This window comes from Orycteropus afer, unplaced genomic scaffold (assembly GCF_000298275.1).
Source record: "Orycteropus afer afer isolate SDZICR_OR568_19922 unplaced genomic scaffold, OryAfe1.0 scaffold00365, whole genome shotgun sequence".
NCBI classification, from domain to species: Eukaryota; Metazoa; Chordata; class Mammalia; order Tubulidentata; family Orycteropodidae; genus Orycteropus; species Orycteropus afer.
Window position 1 is genome coordinate 510,582 of NW_006921952.1, and position 19,107 is coordinate 529,688.

The following is a 19,107-nucleotide window of genomic DNA, read 5'->3' on the forward strand; positions in this document are numbered from 1 at the left end:
TGCCAGACCACAGCTCTGTATGTCTCCTTTTTTGATGTTTTCATGCAAATTCTTCTAATAGTTGGAGTTTAGTCCACTTCTGTATCCTTTCCTTCAAAGCTCAGGGCTCCAGTATTATCTTCTGTATCTGTGTTAATTGGTTCCTCTTTTCTTTGTTGAAGAGGGTCTGTGCAGTCTTTCTTCCTATTCTGCCATCTTACTAGAACTCGTCTGCTAGTATTTTTTATTGTTGTTTTTTTGCTGCTTTGATTTGAATACTATCATGTTTGTATATTGTGTACTTGACCATCTCCTATTAGTTCTAGTATCATAGTTCTTTGATTCATAGATAGAGACAAATCAGTGATTAATGAACAGGTTTTTCAAGGAAACAGAAAACAATGCCAACATTAAATGTACACATTGATTAAAATACTGAGCTTATTCAGAAAGGCAAAAATGTGGGAGAGGTGCTCACTTTGGCAGTATATATTCTAAAATTGGAATGATACAGAAAAGATTAGCCTGGCCTCTGGGCAAGGATGACATGCAGATTGGTGGAGCGTTCCATGTTTTTCAAAAAAATGTGGGAGAGCTTAAAGAAGAAATGCTTTAGGACTGAGTAAATACTAGTAGTCTTAAAGTTGATCCTCTTGATTTTCCTGGATACAGATTTTTATCTGTATTTTGATTACCCTGTACATATAATAATACTGTTTACTTTTTAAGTTTTCTATCTCATTGGCTAGAACTTAGAGAGTGATGTAATTAATCTTAAAGATAGTCAGCCTCCTTGCATTAGTCCTGATTTTAGTTGGCTTCTGTATTGGTTTCCAGGTGCTGTTGTAACAAAATACCACGTACTAATTGGCTTAAGGGAGCTCTGGGTAGCGTAGCGCCTAAGGCACTTGACTGCTAACTAGAAGGCTAGCAGTTCAAATCCACCAGCCACTCCTTGAAGGAAGATGGGGCAATCTACTTCCGTAGTGATACTGCCTCGGCAACCCAAGGAGGGGTCGCTATGAGTTGGGCTCGACTCAACGGCACATAACAACAACAACAACAACAAGTGGCTTAAAACAGAAAATTACTGTCTCACAGTTCTGAAGTCTGGAAGTCCAAAATTGAGTTGTAGGCAATGGTTGGTTTCTTCTAGAGACTTTAAGGATAGTGTTGCATGTGTCTCTCCTAGCTTCTGGTAGTGGCTAGCATTCCCTTGATTGCAGAGAAATCACTCTAATCTCTCTCATCACTTGGGATTCTCCTTGTTAGTCTTTGTCACTGTGTCCAAATTTCCCTCATTTTATAAGGACGCTCTACCACTCATCTGTCAGTTTCTCATGGTGTGGTGGCTTGTATGTTACTGTGAGGCTGGAGGTTTTTCAAATACTAGTAGGCTCAGTCATGGCAGACAGGTTTCACGGGAGATTCCATACTAAGCCGGACTCAGAAGAAGGTAGGGTCTATCCACCTCTGAAAGTATTGGCCAGTGAAAAAACCTTATGCATAGTAGTAAAAGTAAAACACTGTCTGATATGTTATTAGAAATTCTTTATGAATAGCTATGAAACAGTGTCTCATGTAGTGCTGGAAGATGACCCCCTCGGGTCAGAAGGCACTCAAAATATGACTGGGGAGGAGCTACTTCCTCAAAGTAGAGTCAACCTTTTCTTTCTTTTTTTAATGTGATTTTGGGGAAATTTTACAGAGCAAATTCACTTTCCATATAGCAGTTCACATACACTTTGCCTCATGACATTGACTACAATTTACTACAGTGCAACAGCTCCCCTCCCACTTCCTCCCGATAGTTACTTCTTCCATGTGTCCATCCCTCTGTGCACTCCTGCCCCCTGAGCTGTCTCCCTGTGCATAAAAAGCCCTTCTTTCTCCCATAATTGTTCTCTCCAAGGAGTGTCTCTACCTCAGGTACATGTTCAACTCATATGCCTGTCTTTTGTTTGGCTGGAAGCCACAGGTATGGGTTCACCTGAAGGGCAGCTAGGGGCCATAGTCTCAGTGGTTCCACCAGACTCTATCAGACCAGCAAACCTGGTCCCCCCCCCCTTTTTTTTTTCTTCAAGTGATTTTGAGTTTTGTTCCATATTCTTTTCCTTCTCTATCCAGGATCTCCTACATAGATCCCCCTTCAAGTGGTTGACAGTGGTAGCCAGGTGCCATGTAGTTCTTCTGGTCTCATAGTCGTATAGGCTATGGATCGCATGCTGTACCAGTCACTAGGACTAATTGTTTCCATGAATCTTAGGTTTTCTTCATTCTTCTTTGCTCTGGACGAGGAGAGACCCATTGTTGCATCTAGATGGCTGCTTGCAAGCTTTTAAGATCCCTGTTGCTACTCGCCGAAGTAGGAGGTGGGACAGTGTTTTGTGTAGTATGTTATGCCAATTGAGCTTGATGTCCCCTGTGACTATGGTCCCAAGCCCACAGGTTCAACTACTCAGTCCCTCTGGGTAGCTGGCTGTGCCCAATACATGGCATTTATCATCATAAAGAATGTTTCAAGATCTCTCCTGAGGTACAGTGCTGTCAGTGATAGGATAATATCCATATAGCTACAAGGAAGATCATTGCAGCAGTATATTGATAGCTTCCAGAAATGCTGGATTCAGAAGAATACCAGAAGGATATTTACTTGTGTTTTATTGATTATGCAAAGGCATTCGATTATGTGGATCATAACAAATTATGGATAACATTGAGAAGAATGGGAATTCCAGAACACTTGATTGTACTCATGAGGAACTTATACATAGGTCAAGAGACTGTCATTCAGACAGAACAAGGGAATAATGTATGGTTTAAAATCAAGAAGGGAGTACGTCAGGGTTGTATCCTTTCACCATACTTATTCCATCTGTGTGCTGAGCAAAATCCGAGAAGCTGACTGTATGAAGAAGGACATGGCATCAGGACTGGAGGAGGAATCATTAACAACCTGCAATACGTAGGTAAGACAACTTTGCTTGCTGAAAGTGAGGATGACTTGAAGCTCTTACCGATGAAGATTAAAGACTGCAGTCTTCAGTATGGATTACACCTCAATATCAAGAAAACTAAAATCCTCACAACTGGTCTAATAAACAGCTTCATGACAGATGGAGAAAATATTGAAGCTGTCAGGAACTTCATATTACTTGGTTCTACAGTCAACACCAGTGGAAGCAGCAGTCAAGAAATCAGACAACATATTACATTGGGCAAATCAGCTGCAAAGGACCACTTTCAAGTGCTGAAGAGAAAGATGTCTCTTTGAGGACTAAACTGCACCAAACCCAAACCATGGTATTTTCATTCGTTTCTTGTGCATGTGAGAGCTGGACAGTAAATGAAGAAGACGGAAGAAGAGTTGATGCTTTTGAGTTGAGGTGTTGGAGAAGAATGCTAAGAGTACCGTGGGCTGCTAAAAGGACTAACAAATCAGTCCTGGGAGAAGTGCAGCTGGAGTACTCCTTGGCAACGAGAATGGCCACATATCGCCTCACCTACTTTGGTCATGTTGTCAGAAGGACCCATTCCCTGGAGAAGAATATTATGCTTGGTAAAGTGGAGGGTCAACGAAAAAGGGGAAGACCCTCAATGAGATGGGTAGACAAAGTGGCTGCAACAGTGGGCTCAAGTATAGCAAGGATCGTGAGACTGACAGGACTGGGCAGTGTTTCATTGTGCTGTGCATAGGGTCAGTATGTGTCAGAGATGACTTGATGGCACCTAACAACAAAACAACAAGGAAGACGAGTTAATGCTACTGTTACTCAAATTTATGCACCAACCACCAAAGCCAAAGACAAGAAAATTGAAGATGTTTTACCAACTTCTGCAGTCTGAAATTGACCAAACATGCAATCAAGATGTATTGATTATTACTGGTGATTGCAATGCAAAAGTTGGAAACAAAAAAGAATCACCAGTAGTTAGAAAATAAGATCTTGGTGATAGAAATGACAGCAGAGTTCACAGGATAGAAATCTGCAAGACCAATAACTTATTTATTGCAAATACATTTTTTCAGCAACATAAATGATGGCTATATGCGTGCACTTCCCCAGATGGAGTAGACAGGAAGCCAGTCAACTACATCTGTAGAAAGAGGTGATGGAAAAGGTCAATATCTTCCACTAAAAGAAGGCCAGGAGGTGACTGTGGAATAGACCATCACCTGCTCATATGCAAGTTCAAGTCGAAGCTGAAGACAAAACAAGTTCATGAGAGCCAAAATGTGACCTTAATTATATCATGAATTTAGAGACATCTGAAGAATAGATATAATGCATTGAACACCAGTGACAGAAAACCAGATGAATTGTGGGATGACATAAAAAACATCATCCATGAAGAAAGCGAAAGGTCATTAAAAAGACTGGACAGGAAGAAAAGACCAAAATGGATGTCAGAAGATACTCTGAAACTTGCTCTTGAATGCAGATTAGCTAAAGCAAATGGAAGAAATAATAAGATTTTAAAAGAGTTGAACAGAAGATTTCAAAGAGCAGCTTGAGAAGACAAATGGGAATTATTATAGTGAAATATGAAAAGACTTGGAGTTAGAAAACCAAAAAGGAAGAACACACTTGGCATTTCTGAAGCTGAAAGAACTGAATTAAAAATTCAAGCCTCTAGTTGCTGTATTGAAAGATTGTTGTTGTTATATGCCGTCAAGTCGGATACTGGTGGGTTTGAACCGCCAGCCTTCTGGTTAGCAGTCAAATGCCTTAGGCACTATGCTACCAGAGCTCCTATTGAAAGATACTATGGGCAAAATATTGAATGATGCAGGAAACATCAAAAGAAGATAGAAGGAATACAATACACAGAGTTACTGTACCAAAAAGAATTGTTTTGTGTTCATCCATTTCAAGAGTTGACATATAATCTAGAACTGATGGTATTGAAGGAAGAGATAGAAGTTGCACTGAGCAAATTGGCTAAGAAGAAGGCTCCAGGAATTGACAAGAGTACCCATTGAGATGTTTCAACAAATGGATGCTGCACTGGAAACACTTACTTGTCTATGCCAAGAAATTTAAAAGACAGCTACCTAGCCAACTGACTGGAGGAGATCTATATTTGTACCCATTCCAAAGAAAGCTTATCCCCCAGAAGGTGGAAATTATCAAACAGTATCATTAATATCACATGCTAGTAAAATTTTGTTGAATATAATTCAAAATGCAGCAGTATGACAGAGAACTTCCAGAAATTCAAGCTGGACTCAGAAGGGGATGTGGAACGAGGGCTACCATTGCTGATGTCAGATGGATCTTGGCTGAAAGCAAAGAATACCAGAAAGATAATTTAGTTGTGTTTTATTGACTGTGCAAAAGCATTTGACTATGTGGATCATAATGAATGATGGATAAATTGAGAAGAATGGGAATTCCAGAACACTTAATTGTGCTCATGAGGAACCTGTACATAGACCAGGAGGCTGTTGTTCAAACAGAACAAGGGGATACTGCATGGTTTAAGATCAGTGAGGGAGTGCATCAGGGTTGTATCCTTTCATCATACTTATTCATCTGTATGCTTAGCAGATAATCCGAGAAACTGGACTATGTGAGGAAGAAAGCGGCATCAGGATTGGAAGAACCATTAATAACCTGTGATATGCAGATGACAGAAGCTTGCCTGCTGAAAGTGAAGATGACTTGAAGCATTTACTGATGAAGATGAGACTGTAGTGTGCAGTGTGGATTACACTTCAATATAAAGAATATGAAAATGTTCCCAACTGGACCAATAAGCAGCATCACGATAAATGAAGACAAGATTGTAGTTGTCAGAGATTTCATATTACTTGATTCCACAATCAACACCAATGAAAGCAGCAGTCAGATAATCAGATGACATATATTGCACTGGGTAAATCTGCTGCAAATGACCTCTTTCGAGTGCTAAAGAGCAAAGGTGTCTCTTTTAGGACTAAGGTGCACCTAACCTAAGCCCTGGTGTTCTCAGTTGCCTCATAATGCCTGCAAAAGCTGAAGGATGAGTAAGAAAGACCACAGAAGAGTTTATGCTCTGAGTTGTGATGCTGGTAAAGAATACTGAAAGTCCCACGAACTGCCAGGAGAACTAACAAATCTGTCCTGGAAGAACTGCAGCTGGAATCCTCGTTGGAAGCGAGGATGGCCAGACTTCATCTCACCTGCTTTGGTTAAGTTGTCAGAGTCCCTGGTGAAGGGTGTTATGCTTGGTAAGGTGGAGGGTCAGCGAAAAAGTAGAAGGCCCTCAATGAGATGGATTGATACAGTGGCTGCAACAGTGGTCTTAGGTATAGCAAGGATTGTGAGGCTGGCACAGGACAGAATATAGTTGCATTCTGTTGTACGTAGGGCCGCTATGCTTTGGAGCCAACTCAACAGCACCTTCCAAGAACAATAAGACACAAGTCATTGGATGCATACCCTAATGCAGTATGGCCTTACTTTAATTTAACTAATTATATCTGCAAAGACCCTATTTACAAATAGGATCACATTCTGAGGTTCCAGATAAGATTTAAATCTACCAAGAAAGCTCAGGAGTGAGCAAAACTCCATTAAGTTATACATAAAATAGCCATGAGTTGGAGCCAACTCCACAGAGCTAACAACTCTTTTAGTGAGTGTACATTTTAAAATAGGATTTTTACTTTTTAGGGTAGCAGTATTATGGATGGATTATATAATTCCCATCCCACAATTAAACAGAATATCCTTGATCTTAAAATTTATATACAGCTATAGGTAATATGTGTGTAGGTGTGTATGTATGTATTTTTTAACCTCACTTCTCAATTCCATCAAGTCGATTTGACTCGTTGTGACCCCTTCTTTTTTTTTTAATTAATTAATTAATTTATTTTCATTTGGGTGAAGATTTACAGAGCAAATTCACTTTCCATACAGCAGTTCACATATACTTTGTCTCATGTCATTGACCACAGTTTACCACAATGCAACAGCTCCCCTCCCACTTCCTCCCCATAGTTACCTCTTCCCAGTGACCATCCCTCCATACTCTCCTGCGCCCTGAGCTGTCTCCCTGTGCATAAGCAGCCCTTCGTTCTCCCATGATTGTTCTCTCTAGGGCATGTGGTTGTGACCCCTTCTTGAGTTTCTGAGGTGGTATCTCTACGGAAGTAGATTGCCCAGTCTTCTTTCCGAGGAGTGGCTTGCGGGTTTGAACCACCAGTGTTATGGTTAGCAGTCAGATGTCTTAGATACTACACCACCACAGATTTAAATTCCTTGAATCCATTTTAAATATCTCTTTATTTAAATAAATCATTTTGGCTGCAAAATTAGTACAGTGTTTCTTTATAAATTACTTCACTCTTAGTTGATCATGGAATTTTATGTAAGTTTTTATCATGAAGTATGTATATAGAGTGCAGATAGCATGTGTAATTTGAAGATTATTATAGCAAGCACTTGTCTATTGACTGTTATTTTCTGCATTGGAAGCACAGTTCCTGAGTTGGTTGAATAGATGCCTTATGGATAGAGAGCTTTTTTAAAAGCATAATTCTCTTTTGGGGAGTGATAGGCTCATGTGCTTCACTGTTATAATTGATCTAATGTTGTGTAACAGTGATCCTTTATATTTAGAGGATGTTTTATGGTGAAACCAGCCTGACACGTGTATTCTCTTTGAGACTGTCTACAAAAATAGCAGTTTGGTTAACATTTTTTATCTGAAATAGAAACATATTAGTTGTACTTAGAGGATTCTTCACTGTGCACTATTTTTACATATGCGTATAATGTAAAACTGTTAGCATTCTAAATTTTACTGATTCACAGTAGAAGCAAGGCACACATGGAGATTGTTGTTCTTACGTGCCATTGAGTCGGACCCGACTCATAATGACCCGTCCTTGGGTTTCTGAGGCGATATCACTACAGAAGTAGATTGCCCAACCTTCCTTCCGAGGAGTGGCTGGTGGGTTTGAACCACCAGCCTTCTAGTTAGCAGCCAAGTGCCTTAGGCACTACACTACCAGGGCTTCTACATGGAGATTAGGGAGGAGCAAAACAAATAAAACATTAATTTTTTTCCCTCGTTTTAAAAGACTTAATAGTTATTATTTCTCTGTTTTAGGTCCCTTAGTACTCTTATGTATTAATCACAACCTTATCCCTTGTCAGCTCTACTATACACCTGGGAATTCACAGAACATACAAATAGACTTGTGGAAACATTATCTGCCAACCCTGTACATGGTATTGGGTACCCTCCCCCCCTGCATAGACATACCTGATAGTTCAGCCTGGAACATAGCATTTTTCAGGTACTGAAATTATTCTGCATGACACAGTAATGATGGCCACATGGCAGTAAGCTTTGTCAAAACCCCAAAACAGAGCTCAGAAGGCTGGAAGGGGCAGGAAAGAAGGACAAGTGGAATGAGGAACCCAGAAAGGAAGTGGGAAGAGTACTGTTACATTGAGGGGATTCCAGCTCATAACCTGAAAACAAAGAAATACTTAAATTGTTGAATGGAAAACTAATTTGCTCTATAAACTTTCGCCCAGACCACAATAACTTTAAAAAAAGAAAAACAAAACCAGAAAACTCACAGGACTTTACAATATAAAGAGTGAACCCAAGTGTTAACTGTGGACTTTAATTATTAATAATGTATCAATATTGACTGTAGCATATGTACAGTGGGAATACAGATATTAATAGAAACATCTATTTAAAATATTAGAATTAAATTTTTAAAAAATTGTATTCATAAATACATACAATCGTCATTATCTTCAGTTTTGGAACATTTTCATCACTTACAAAGACTCGTACTCCTTAGCTATCATCACCCTATCCTCCCATCCCCTTCACCCCCAGTCCTATGCAGCCACTGATAAGACATTCTGTCTCTATAGATTTGTCAGTGTGGACATTTCATATAAATGGAATCATATAATATGTGGTCTTGGGTGACTGGCTTCTGTCACTCACCCTAATGTTTTCAGGTTCATCTATATTGTAGCATGTATCAGTACTTATTTCATTTCATGGTTGACTAATCCATTGTGTGGATATACTACATTAGTGTATTCATCAGTTGATGAATGTTTGGGTTTTTCCACCATTTGGTTATTACGAATAATGCTGCTGTAGATATTTGTGTATATGTTTTTGAGTAGACATAAGTTTTCATTTCTCTTGGATATATATTTAGGAGTGGAGTTGCTGGGTCATATCATAACAGTGTTTAATGATCTGAAGAATTGCCAGACAGTTTTCCGGAGTTTCTAGACCATTTTACATTCCCTGCCAACAGTAGAAGAATTGTGGGATGACATCAACAGCATCATCTGTGAGGAAAGCAAGAAGTCATTAAAAATATGAGAAAGAAAGAAAAGACCAAAATGGGTATCAGAAGAGACTCTGAAACTTGCTCTTAAGTGAAGAGTACCTAAAGCAAATGGAATAACAAGATAAAAGAGCTAAACAGAAGATTTCAAAGAGCTGCCCCCAAAGACAAAGCCAATTACTATAATGAAATGCATAAAGACCTGGAGTTAGAAAACCAAAAAGGAAGAACACACTCAGCATTTCTCAAGCTGAAAAAACTGAGGAAAAAATTTAAGCCTCGAGTTGCAATATTGAAAGATTCCATGGACAAAATATTGAATGTTGCAGGAAGCATCAAAAGAAGATGGAAGGAATACATAGAGTCACTATACCAAAAAGAACTGGTTGATCTTCATCCATTTCAGGAGATGGCATACGTTCAAGAACTAATGGTATTGAAGGAAGAAGTTGAAGCTGCCCTGAAGGAATTGGGGAAGAACAAGGCTCCAGGAATTGATGCAATACCCACTGAGATGTTTCAACAAACGGATGCCCCACTGGAGGCACTCACTTCGTTATGCCAAGAGATTTGGAAGACAGCTACCTGGTCAACTGACTGGAAGAAATCCATATTTATACTCATTCCAAAGAAAGGTGATCCCACAGAATGTGAAAATTACTAAAAAATATTAATATCGCATGCAGGTAAAATCGTAAGATAATTAAAAAACAGTTGCAGCAGTATATTGACTGAGAACTTCCAGAAATGCAAGCTGGAATCAGAAGAGGACGTGGAATGAGGGATATTACTGTTGATGTCAGATGGATCTTGGCTCAAAGCAAAGAATACCAGAAAGATGTTTACTTGTGTTTTATTGACTATACAAAAGCATTTGACTATGTGGATCATAATGAATGATGGATAACATTGAGAAGAATGGGAATTCTAGACATTTAATTGTACTCGGGAGGAACCTGTACATAGACCAGGAGGCTGTTGTTTGAATAGAAAAAGGGAATACTGCATGGTTTAAAATCAAGAAGGGAGTGTGTTAGGGTTGTATCCTTTCACCATACTTATTCGATCTGTATGCTGAGCACATAATCCGAGAAGCTGGACTATATGAAGAAGAACGTGGCATCAGGATTGGAGGAAGAATCATTAACAACCTGAGATACGCTGACGACACAGCTTTGCTTGCTGAAAGTGAGAAGGATGACTTGAAGCACTTACTGATGAAGATTGAAGAATACAATCTGGAGTATGGATTACATCTCAATTTAAAGAAAACAAAAATCCTTACAACTGGACCTACAAACAGCATCACGATAAATGGAGAAAAGATTGAAATTGTCAAGGACTTCCCATGGCTTGGTTCTACAATTGACGTCAGTGGAAGCAGCAGTCAGTGTATAGCACTGGACACAACAGTTGCAAAGGACCTCTTTCAAGTCCTGAAGAGCAAAGATGTCTCCTTGAGGACTAAGGTAGGCCTGACACAAGCCATAATATTTTCAATTGCCTTATATGCGTGTGAGAGCTGGACAATGAACAAGGAAGACTGAAGAATTGATGCTTTTGAGTTGTGGTACTGGCGAAGAATGCTTAAAGTACCATGGAGTGCTAAAAGAACTAACAGATCTCTCCTGGAGGAAGTGCAGCTGGAATGCTCCTTGAAAGCGAGATTGTCCAGACTTCATCTCACCTACTTTGGTCACGTTGTCAGAAGGGACCATTCCCTGGAGAAGGATGTCATGCTTGGTAAGGTGGGGGGTCAACAAAAGAGGAGAAGGCCCTCAACGAGATGGATTGACACAGTGGTTGTGGCGATGGGTTCAAGTATAGTAGGGATTGTGGAGCTGGCGCAGGACCGGGCGGTGTTTCGTTCTGCTGTGCATGGGGTCGCTATGAGTCTAAGATGACACAGCGGCACCTAACAACAACAACAACCAACAGTATTGAGAATTCTCATTTCTGCATATTCTTGTCAACACTTGTTATTATCTGATTTTGTTATTATAGCCATCCTAGTGGGTGTGAAGTCCAGTGTATTGTCTCTTTTGATTTTCATTCTTTGGATGACTAATGATGCATAGTGCCTAAGGCACTTGACTGCTAACCAGAAGGCTGGCAGTTCAAACCCACCAGCCACTTCTCGGAAGGAAGGTTGGGCAATATACTTCCGTAGTGAGACTGCCTTGGAAACCCAAGGAGGGGTTGCTATGAGTCGGGTCCGAGTCAGTGGCACATAACAGCAACAACAATGATATTTACCGTATTTTCACGTTCTCTCTGTACGTTCTCTCTGTTATGTTGTTTATCTTTAGAGAAATGTCACTCAGATCTCTTGCCGATTTTTTTAGTTGGGTTCTCTTTTTGTTACTGCATTGTACGAGTCCTTTATATATTCCAAATACTAGATCCTTATGATATACATGATTTGCAAATATTTCTCATTTTGTAGGTTGTCTTTTTATTTTCTTGATCATGTCCTTTGATGCACAAAATTTTAATTTTGATGAAGTCCAATTTACCTGTTTTTTATTGTTGTTTGTGTTTTAGATATTATTGCTGTGACAATGGATTGTCAAATTTGATACCGTGAAGACTTATCCCCATAATTTCTTTTGAGAGTTTTATAGTTCTAGCTCTGACATTTAGTACTTTAATCTAATTTTAGTTCATTTTTATATCTCATGTGATGTAAAAGTCCAGCTTTATTCCTTTCATGTGGCTGTCTAATTAGTCTAGCACTATTTGCGGAAAGACTGTCTTTTCCCCATTGAATGGACTTAGCACCTTGTTAAATCACTTGACCATAATTTACATTTAAAGAGGTTATTTTTGCACTTTCAAGTCTGTTCCATTGATCTATATGTATGTTCATATACTGTTAACTATATTGTCTTGATTACTGTTACTTTGTAGTAGGTTTTGACATTGCAAGGTGTGAGTCCTCTAACTTGTCTTTCTTTTTCATAATTTTTGGCTTTGCTGCATTCCTTGCAATTCTGTAAGGATTTTAGAATTATTTTGTCAGTTTCTACAAAGAAGCTAGCTGGCATTGTGATGAGGATTGCTTTTAAACTGCAGATCACTTTGGGGGGTATTTGCATTTTAGTGTGAAATTTTCTGCTCCTTGAGTATGGGATGTTTTTGTTTCTTTAGATCTTTAATTTCTTTCAACAGTGTTTTGTAGTGTTCTGAATAAAAGCTTTGTACTTCTTTTGTTAAATTTACACCTAATTGTTTTCTATTTCTAGAGCTATTGTAAATGGAATTGTTTACTTAATTTCATTTTCTGGTTTTCCTTTACAAGCATATAAAAGTATAGTTAATTGTTGAGCTCAGCTAGTGACTCTTTTTCTCAGGTATTGTAATTTTAAACTCCAAGATTTCCATTTAGTTCTTTTTATATTTTTTATGTTTTTATTGATACTCTTTTTTGATGCAACATTGTCATCATACCTTCTTTACTTCTTTAATCATAGTTTCCTTTAGTTCTTGGAGCATATTATGTAATGGCTATTTTGACATCTTTTTCTGTTTTATCCAATGTCTGTCTGGTTGCTCTCCCAGGCCGTTTCTATTTTCTGCACAATGCGCTCCCCCCCCCCCCAGGTATGGGGTATACTTTCCTGTTTCTGTGCATGTCCTACAATTTTTTTTGGAAATTAGATGTTTTATATAATGTAGTACTCTGGGTACTGACTCCTCCACTCTGGGTCTTGTTACTGCTTTTTGCTTGTTTATTTATTTAATAATTTACTGCATTATTTTGAAGTCTAATTCCACTTGTCGGAAAGAAAATTGAGGTATCTACTTCGTAGTGATACTGCCTTAGAAACCCAAGGAGGGGTCGCTATGAGTCAGGACTGACTCAATGGCAGTGAGTTTGGTTTTTTCAATTTTAATTTCCCTTGAGTTGATCCTCGTGGGACAGTCGCGGGTATACCCACAGTCACCCTGGGATGATAATAGCAGAGCTCTCTTTGTGTGTTTCCTTGACCCATTAATTGCCAACCAGTTGCTCTAGTGTTTTCAACAATGTCTTTGGGCATAAATTACTTCAGAACTACTGAGCCAGTCAAATTCGTGCTGACTGGAAAGGGGACACCGCCTCAAGTCAGTTTCTGAGGTTTGTTATGACCCCAGGTAGGCTCCTCCCAGCTGCTTCCCATATTCTCTCTGATAAACTGGCCAGCCCTAGGGTTTAGCCTGTATCTCCAGTGAATCCATCAGTTTCCTCCCACTAGCCTTTTGCCACAAACGTGATGATTTTGAGAGTGCTTTAAGCTTGACTTCTTCACACTCTGTTGGGAACAAAGCCATTTCTTTTTGGAAGGGAATCAGGGCTTTCTGTTTTAACGTCTGCTTCACCTCCTGGGCAAAACACTTGGCTCTGAAGTTGGAGTGAGGCCAGTGGTAGTTTTTGTGTGGCACTCAGTTAGAAACTGAGTGCATATTGGAGGCCGGTACAGTAGTTTCAGACCTTCTTGAATTGGGTTTCCCAGTACAGGGCTTCTGCTTTACAAAGGAGTTGGGTTGAGGACAGTCCGGGCCCTAGTATTCTCTGTTTCCTTTAAATAAAAATGTTTCTATACACATTTGAAGTGTTTCATATAAAAGTAATATCTAATTTAAACACATCTGGGAATACATCTGTTTCATAGGACACAGTCAGCAGAACCTAACATTAGTCTTTTTCTAAAGAGTAGTAGTTTTGTGTGCCATTGAGTTGATTCTGAGTCATGAAAACCCTGTGTTTCAAAGTAGAACTGCACTCCGTAGGGTTGTCATCGCTCTGATCTGTCAGAAGGAGATTGCCAGACCTTTCTTTTGATGGGTGGGTTTGAGCCAGGAACCTTTTGGTTAGTAGCCAGTCACTTAATTGTGCCACCCAGGAACTCCAATACATCAATACCGGTTAGTACTTATTCCTTCTAAAAAGGTTCTAACTTTACTAGAAACATCTTCTGATGGCTGACTGATAAAGGTTTTTGCCATTCTGACAGTTCTTGTTAATCTTCCGTCATTCAGTGATTAACTAAATATTTATTAAGCTCTTACTGTATGAGTTGGGTCTGACTGGATGGCACATAACAACAACAACATGTTTAAAATTCTAATCTACATTAGTGACTATACAGGGAAAAATCCCTGCTCTTGTTTAGCCTACCTTTCAGTGCAGTATACTCACATCTATAAGTAGCTTTCAATTATGTATAACAACACTGTTCATATAGCTTTGGGTGTATAGTATATTCAGGCATGTAATTTCTGTGTACTGTATTCAATGGAGTTGCATCATACATGCATTTCCCTTCTTCCAAATTCAACTATTAGATTGGTAAAAAGGAGCAACTAAATACTTTTGAAACTTTGGAAAAGTACTCCTTATTATATGCTGTATTCAAACACATATCATGTATTTTTATACCTGTCTATTGAACAGGGTCCTAAACGTGAAACCATGTATACAGCTCTCAGCGATGTGAGGGATCTTCTAGCTGATATTGACTGTGTGAGTTTTGTCCTGTGCTCTTACTTACACGGTGAGTGTGTGATTCTTTGGTGACTCGGGAGCATTATTACGCACGTCAGGGATTGTGCTCTCGCAGCATTGACTTGCAGGTGACGAGGTGAAGGTTTGCTGTAGAACATACTTTTTGAAGAAGCCCGGCCATTTTACTTCCTGGATATTTGCACTCCACACCCAAGGATATGCAGTGGAACTTTGATCATGACTGCTGTCTCACCTTACAAAAAATTTGAAATTGACCGTATTAAGCTTCAATTGTTTATTTAACACTGAAGGTCTGAGTATCCCTTTAGCCTAAGTTTCACCTTTTATAAAAGGGAGAAAATAAGTTTCTCACCGAGACACTGTGAGAATTAGATCATGAATATAAAAAGGCAACATTTTTCCTGCAAAATTCTTCAGTGAATCAAACCACATCACTTCTGTGTTAAGACCTCCTCCTCCCATTGAAAGTAAAGTCAGAAATAATTGACTTGACTTCCCCTTTTGGGTCATCTCTTTGTGCCCTCATGTCCTCTTTCCTGAAGAGGGAGTAGGTCAGGGACAGTCTTTGCTTTGTTGGGAGGCTAACCTCTGAGTGGCTGATGGGAAAATGCTCTCTCATTGTTTACTGATGTAAGAAGTTGATCACCTTGTCCTATGTTCCGTATATTTCTCTTTGTTTCATAAAAATAAGATTCTTTATGGATCTTATTGTTTCAATCCATTCTATTTTATCTTTAAAACTTATCAATTGATTGGTTTATTAAATAACTTATTCTCTAAGTGAAAAGTTGGATAGAGTGTTGGGTGGAAGGCTTTATTTCAACACTTACTTTAAAGCTTAGGTCACAATGGTTACATTTAGGAAATTTCTCTCTATGCTTGAAATTCCCTTAAATCTTCTCATTTTTTTCCGACGAATAAATTGAGTTCTAGATCTTTTGAGTGTTTTATCCAAGACAAGGAGCTCCTTAGGGGAAGAGATGAAGTTGAGGTCAGGTCTTCAGCCACATCCGATAACCCTCTAACACTGGTTCGTTTCTGTGATGACATTAGGCACCTGGCTTTCATGAACTCTCCTTGGTTCTGGAAGTGAACAAAGTGTACCTGCTTTTGTACAAGCTGTCTTAAGGGACCTCTTGATGCTTTGTCTCTTTCCCTGCCTCTAAACGGAAAGACACAAACCCTTGCATTGCAAACTTTATTATTATTATTGCAAATTTTTTAAGTGGAAAGAGCAATCAAAAAGCGAAAAACCTCAACATGCCACTTTTTTTCTTAAAATAATTTATTTTAAAAATTTCTCAATTCACAAATCCCATTGTATTATTTTCTTCCCAGCATCCCATAAATTGCTTCAGTAAAACTCTGATATTGTTGTGGGAACAATGTCCTATAATCAAAAGTATGTTTGAAATGTGGACAATACTTCTTGATCGTTTTAGTTTGATGTCCTTTTGGTGGAGCCCATGTTTATTTGCAGTTTCCTGCTATTATAAACAATGCCGCAGAACGTAACAATTTACAGGGATGGATTCTCAGGTAGGCACTGTGAGAAGTGGCTGAGCATGCAGATTCTGGAGCTAAGCTTGCTGAAGTGAGTGTAGGCTCCACCCCCTAATAGCTGAGCAACCTCAGGCAAGGTACCTTACCTCTTTGGAGTAGATAAGGGACAGTCTTTGCCTTGTTGAGATGCTAACCTCTTACTGGCTGATGGGGAAAATGCTGTCTCATCCTCTTCTTTTGTTCCGTCATTTATATTTCTTCTGTGAACTCCCCATTATATTCTGTTCTCAGGTTTTTTTCTTTTGATTCTTACTGCTTTGTATGCTTTCTTTATATGGTCTGGACGGTAGCTTTTCATTATTTATAATGAATATATTCTTTACTCGCCTTCGATGATCTTTGTTTTTCTTCTTTCCTATTTGCAAAGTTGATCATAACTTTTTTTTTTTTTGTTTAATTTTATGGCTACTGAATTTTTGTTTGTTTTGCTTAAGAAGACCTTTTTTCCCCAACATTTTTTTAAAAACTGTATTTTTTCTTCAAACTTACTATAGTTTATTTTGATGTTTAGCTCTTTAGACAGATCATTTGGGATTTATTTTGATTATAGTGTGAGATAGATATACAGTGTTTGTTTTTTTTTCCTGTAAGTAGATAATCTGTTATAATTTGGAAACTGACCCATTCTTTCTGTGTTTATCAAATACTGAAATCTCATGGCTGTTTCGAGATTCATTTATTTAGTTTCTTTGGTCTTTTGTCTATTCTTGTACTAATACAAAATTATTTAAATTGCTTCAGCTTTGTAGTATAATTTGTATCCGATAAAATAAATTCTCACATTTTTCCCCCCAGAAGCTTCAGAGCTATTCTTACTCATTTACTCTTTGAGGTAAACTAAATAATAAATTTTTTTTAATTCCATTTAAAAAATACCTCTGTAATTTTTACGAAGATTGCATTAAGTTATAGATTTATTTGGACATTATCACATTTTAAGCTAAAATAGTAGTTTCACCCTAAACTTTTAATGTAACAGTGATTTTTTTAAAATGCATTTTATTGAAATATAGTTTATGTACAGTGAAATGCACAAAACTAAAGTGACATGGGTCAGTGCATATATGTATTTTTTTTTCAGTGTTCCCTCCCCTCCCTTCCCACCACTGGCAACCATCAAAGAAAGTTTCCCTCCATATATAAACCTTTCCATGACCCTCCACAACAATGAACTAATACTATATTTGTCCTTCTGTGATTGACTTATTTCACTCAGCATAGTGTCCTCCAAGTTCATCCATATTATGCGGTGTTTTGCAGACTCTACATTATTCTTTGGTGCTGCATAGCATTCCAGTATGCGTATGTACCATAGTTTGGTTATCCACTCTTGCGCTGATGGGCACGTAGGTTGTTTCCATCTTTTTGCTATTGTAAATAATGCTGTGATGAACATGAGCATGCATGTATCTGTTCCTATCCTGGTTCTCACCTCTCTAGGATAAATACCTAGTAATGGGATTGCTGGGTCAAATGGTATCTCTAATTCCAACTTTCTGAGGAATTGCCACATTGCTTTCCACAGTGGTTGTGTCACTTCACAGTCACACAAACAGTGTATGAGAGTCCCAATCTCTCCACATCCCCACCAGTATCTGTTATTTTCTGTCTCATTGAACCTTGCCATCAGTGCTGGGGTAAGACGGTATATCTTATTGTTGTTTTGATTTACGTCTCTCTGATGGCCAGTGATTGTGAGCATCTTTTCATGTATTAGCTGACCATATGAATATCCTCCCTTCTGCCCATTTTGCAATTGTATTGTTAATTCCTTTGGTGTTGAGGCGTTGGAGTTTTCCATCAATCTTAGAGATAAGTCCCTTGCCAGATATGTAATCATCAGCAAATATGAATTTGTTGCTGTCAGTTTTGTCATGTGCTTTTTCATTGTGTCGATTTCTTTGTTCCATATAATTTTCTAAGCTGAGCTCATTTTGTTTATGAATCATGTTATCACTTCCTTCATTGCTATTGTTTCAGTATTTGCTGAATATTTATGCTGGTCCTCTTTTTTATTTTGATGTGAAGGTTTATCATTTTTCTTTGAGGTTACCCTGTGGTTTCTAGTTTTCTTCCCAAGTTTAGAACAGTCTGTTCTATTTTGTAGTTGTCTTGAGTTCTTTACCATCTAGAAGTTCTGTACCAACACAGATTTTTTCCCCTCTTTTTTGGTTTGTAGTTGTCCTCATTTGTCGGTTGGTGTCTCTGGTTCCCTGTTTACAATCTTGTAGGCTTGTTTACTTTGGATACTTCCATAGCTGGGTTGGTTTCTGGGTTATATCATCTTGTGTGTTAATGGTCAGTTGTTGTTGGTTTTTGTTGCTCTCTGTCCTAGGGGCTCCCTTTAGCATCTCTTGTAAAGTTGGTCTAGTTCTAAAAATACCCTTAATTTCTCCTTATCTGGAAATGTCCTAATTTCACAATCATAGTTGAGGGACAGTTTTGCTGGGTACATAATACTTGGTTGGAAATTTTTCTCTTTCAGGGTTTTATATATACCATCCTACTGTCTTCTTGCCTGCGTGGTTTCTGTCAAGAAATCTGAGCTTAATCTTATTGGTTGCCCCTTGTAGGTAACTTTTCGTTTTCCCGTGCTGCTATCATGATTCTTTGTCTTTGGTTTTGGTGAGTTTGATGATGATGTGTCTTGGTGTTTTTCTTTTGGGGTCTATCCTGTTTGGGGTTCATTGGACTTCCTGAATGGATATATTCTCATCTTTCATCATATCAG

At 38.5% G+C, this 19,107-nt stretch overlaps 1 non-coding gene across 1 annotated transcript; it reads left to right on the forward strand.

The window, feature by feature from the left end:
- The first annotated feature begins 449 nt into the window (after window positions 1-449).
- LOC122151263 lies at window positions 450-556 on the forward strand. Its single transcript, XR_006164061.1, has one exon. It is a non-coding gene; the product is annotated as a U6 spliceosomal RNA (small nuclear RNA).
- The last annotated feature ends 18,551 nt before the right edge of the window (window positions 557-19,107 follow it).